The sequence below is a fragment of the Grammomys surdaster genome, unplaced genomic scaffold (genome assembly GCF_004785775.1).
Source record: "Grammomys surdaster isolate TR1022 unplaced genomic scaffold, NIH_TR_1.0 115742, whole genome shotgun sequence".
NCBI classification, from domain to species: domain Eukaryota; kingdom Metazoa; phylum Chordata; class Mammalia; order Rodentia; family Muridae; genus Grammomys; species Grammomys surdaster.
In genome coordinates, this window is record NW_021613234.1 from 1 (window position 1) to 4,530 (window position 4,530).

At 37.8% G+C, this 4,530-nt stretch overlaps 1 pseudogene; it reads left to right on the top strand.

Annotated features, from left to right (window-relative positions):
* The first annotated feature begins 2,442 nt into the window (after positions 1-2,442).
* Positions 2,443-4,303, top strand: LOC114635672 (annotated as a pseudogene).
* The last annotated feature ends 227 nt before the right edge of the window (positions 4,304-4,530 follow it).

Genomic DNA, 4,530 nt, shown 5'->3' on the forward strand with positions numbered 1-4,530 from the left:
TGTAGGCTAAGCATAGTGAAACAATCAAAACCATTCCCTGGCACTAATTTGTCTCTGCAAAAAAAATAAATGAGATTATGGGGGCTATACCAAGCCATAGGAACTTAGAAACTATACAATGCCAAAATACCCATAGTCTAGTCCAGGCTCAACAAAGCTCAGAATCCTAAATGTCCTTTGCTCCTCCTGAACTCTCGAAAATTCATTCTAGCACCAAATAAAAGCTTAACATTGGATCACATATGTACAACATCACAGGGTATATATAAACATTTCAAAACTTCACAGTGATGATACGCATTGAAATGAAGCCAAAAATCCTACTTCAAAAATTTAATTTCCTGCATTGACTTTATTCATGTACAACTCTTTTCACGTTTACAAACTATAATCCACTTGTGCTGTATAAAAAATCTGTCACTTTTGTCGTATGCTGGTTCCAATACCTGATAGCTGGTTTTCTCAACAGGCATCCCACAGGGTTCACTGAGGATCATCTGGGCTCTTACAAAAAGAAGTTGGGTTTCACCTTACAGATCTAGTTTCTGTGAGACCATAAGCTCCTGCCAATAGTACTCCACTGTTGCTGCTCTTCCTTGTGGTCATCCCATTTTACTGGACTCTCAAATACACCCAGTTCTTCTACTTCCACCAGGCAGCACTTTCACCATGAGCCTCTTATGCAGTCTTCAAGGTACCAATCCTCAACTTCATTGTATAACCCCTTTCTGCCCTTGGGCTTCAACAGACACTGAAGCAGCAATTTCCCCAATGGCCTTACCTAGCCACTCACAGGACCAGGCCTTAACTGCTCTTCAGTATCCCTTCATTCCTTCAGTACCACCTGGAAGTTTCTTACAAAATATCTGGCTGCCTGCAGGAGGGCTATCTCGGGAACAGAGCTTCTTGTTGCTCTCATAAAATACTTCCAATATATTATACCTCAATGATGACAGTTTCTAAGTCACTGGCAATTTCTTAGCTCAAACTAACTTGATTCAGCTGTCCAAGTAAACTCTACTATACTGGATTCTAAAGCCATAGCAACATGCCCAAAACTTCCAAGTTCTATCAGTTACAGGAACACAGCCCCTAGTTCAATGGCATTTATCCCAGCAACCTAGCCTCAATGTTTGCTCACTGCCTAATTATTGCTCCCATGGAACATGATCTGTAGACTAACCTTGAAACCAGAGATCTGCTTGTCTCACACACTTGATTTTTGCTCAACCATGCTTGGAACTAATCTTTTCTTTACCTTTACCAAATAAAGGAAACTATTCTATGATTTCTTTGCTCTAGGTTGGCCTTTAACTCAGAAATTACCTTGCCTTTCTCTCTTGGGATTTAAGATGTATACTATCATGCATAAACACAAAGCTTTTCACAGCCAGTATTCTCAAGATTTCTATCCAGTGTTACTGTAATACCACGGCATGAATTGTACCAAAACCCTCTGTTTTCAAGCCCATGATGTGGCTCTCTGATTTTTCTCCCATTTATGGATTTTAGTTCACAACATATGTAGTCATGTTTACAACTGACAGCAGCCATCCCCGTCCATCTCTTGGCCATTTGAATCAGAATCATATGTTTTTTTGTCCAAATGAAAAAAAATAATTACAGCATTATAAGGCCTATATAATGTAAACCATCCCTTTCTCAACTGAAAATCAACAAAGAGAATCCGTAGCTGGGGAGGATATTTCCCACTGGTCAATTCTCAGTTCCTTCCATTAAGTATCTTTGGGTACATGATTTAACACTGTTCTACTACCTGATACCCTGTTGTGAACACTATATTTGAACACCTCCATTTTGGGCTTTCAGTTTCCCATTTTTCTCTACTTCTTGAAATGTTTCCCATAAGAGTGAATAACAGAACAAAGTCTAATCTACATCTCTTTGAGGCTCCCTTTATTATTGGTATTAATTTACATCTCTTTAAATTACCCTCCAGAAATCTCTTAAGACAAGCGCACCAGGAAGCCCTATTCTTCACCAAAATATGAAAAGATATTTTCTAAACCTCGTATTAATACTCCTCTCGGGCATTAGAGCGTTCCAGTATCTCTCCATCCTCGTGGTCAGAAAGTCCTGGTGGGAGACTAGTGCCTGGTTTTAGAGGAACCTGAAAACTTCCCTAAGCTGCATTTGCTGTGCTGGCCTCCTAGGATATTCAGCAGTTCATCCTGTCACCTGCCAGGTCTCCTTATACTCAGCCAATTCTGCATAATTGTAAAACAACACTGACATCCCTGGATGGTAAAGGCCAAGGAGACTCTAACAAAGGATCCAGAAAGCAGCTATTATCTTTGCAGCCATCTCGAGCCATATACCCTGACAAGAGACTTGTTTTCAACAGCCTACAACAGGGCTTGAAAATATTGCATGCTCACCTGATTTTATTCTATAGCAACTAGGAGAAGAAGAACAAAAAGAATGAGTGCTTCTCTGATAAACACTCCCCAGTGTCACTTAAACTTTAAGGATGTGGCTGTGGACTTCTCACTGGAGGAATGGGAATGTCTCGATTTTGCTCAGAGGGCATTGTACATGGATGTGATGTTGGAGAATTACAACAATCTATTGTTTGTGGAAAATCATCACATATGTCGAAAGAATTAGCAGGTCTTGGATCAAGACACACTGTACATTGTCCAGGAGCCTGTGAATATCCAAGAAAAATCTTCTAAATGCAATAAACTTAGCAATATGATTCATGAATCTACCCAAAGTACATATCATAAAACTCACAACAAAAATGCTTCTCTTCAATTCCCAAATCTAAGAAGACCTAAAACTGGGAACACTGAAGAAGTTTGTAAGTATAAAGAATGTGCAAACAGTTTAAATGTGTGTTCAGTCATTAGTCTCAATCAAGGAATCCACATAGAAAGAAAAGTACACAATAGAAATACAAAATTTCATAAGATTTTTATCTCTAAACATAAACCATTGGTGAAACAAAATAATAGTGGAGTGAATCCTTACAAATGTAGTGAACCTGACAAATGCTTTACCCAGAGAGACAATCTTCAAAGTCAGCAGAGCGTTTATTCAGGAAAGAAACCTCACAAATGTTGTGAATGTGAAAAATGTCTTACACAAAAATTCAATCTTAGCATCCATCAGAGAATTCATACAGGAGAGAAACCTTACAAATGCTTTGACTGTGACAAACGCTTTGCCACAAAAGGCCAACTTAGTATTCATCAGCGGTATCATAATGGAGAGAAACCTTATAAGTGTACTGAGTGTGAAAAATGCTTTACTGTACAAGGCATTCTGAGAAATCATCAGAGAATTCATACAGGAAAGAAACCTTACAAACGTAGTGAATGTGACAAATGCTTTACTACAAAAGGCAGTCTGAGAAATCATCAGAGACTTCATTCAGGAGAGAAACCTTACAAATGTAGTGAATGTGACAAATGCTTTACTAAAAAAAAACAATCTGAGAAGGCATCAGATAATTCATTCAGGAGAGAAACCTTATAAGTGTACTGAGTGTGAAAAATGCTTTACTGTACAAGGCATTCTGAGAATTCATCAGAGTCTTCATTCAGGAGAGAAACCTTACAAATGTAGTGAATGTGACAAATGCTTTACTAAAAAAAACAGTCTGAGAAGGCATCAGAGAATTCATTCAGGAGAGAAACCTTACAAATGTAATGAATGTGGCAAACGCTTTGCCATATGATCTTATCTTACTATTCATCTTATCTTACTATTCATCTTAGTGTTCATCAGAGAATTCATACAGGAGAGAAACCTTACAAATGTAGTGAATGTAACAAACGCTTTGCCACACGATCTTATCTTAGTATTCATCAAAGAATTCATACAGGAGAGAAACCTTACAAATGCACTCAATGTGACAAAAGCTTTGCCCAACGATGGCATCTTAGTGTTCATCAGAGAATTCATACAGGAGAAAAACCTTACAAATGTAGTGATTGTGGCAAATGTTTTACTGAAAAAGGCAGTCTGAGAAGGCATCAGAGAATTCATTCTGGAGAGAAACCTTACAAATGTAGTGAATGTAACAAAGGCTTTGCCTCACAATCTTATCTTAGTATTCATCAAAGAATTCATACAAGAGAGAAACCTTACAAATGCACTCAATGTGACAAATGCTTTGCCCGACCATCGAATCTTAGTGTTCATCAGAGAATTCATACAGGAGAGAAACCTTACAAATGAAGTGAATGTAACAAACACTTTGCCTCACGATCTTATCTTAGTATTCATCAAAGAATTCATACAGGAGAGAAACCTTACAAATGCACTCAATGTGACAAATGCTTTGCCCAACCATAGAATCTTAGTGTTCATCAGAGAATACATACAGGAGAAAAACCTTCAAAATGCCATGAATGTGACTAATAATTTACCCATATAGTTAATGTGAGAAGGAATCAGAGAATTCATACATGAGATAAACCTTACAAATTTTGTGTATGTGGCAAATGCATTACCCACAATGTCAGTCTGTGAAATTATCAGAGATTTCATACAGTATAGAAA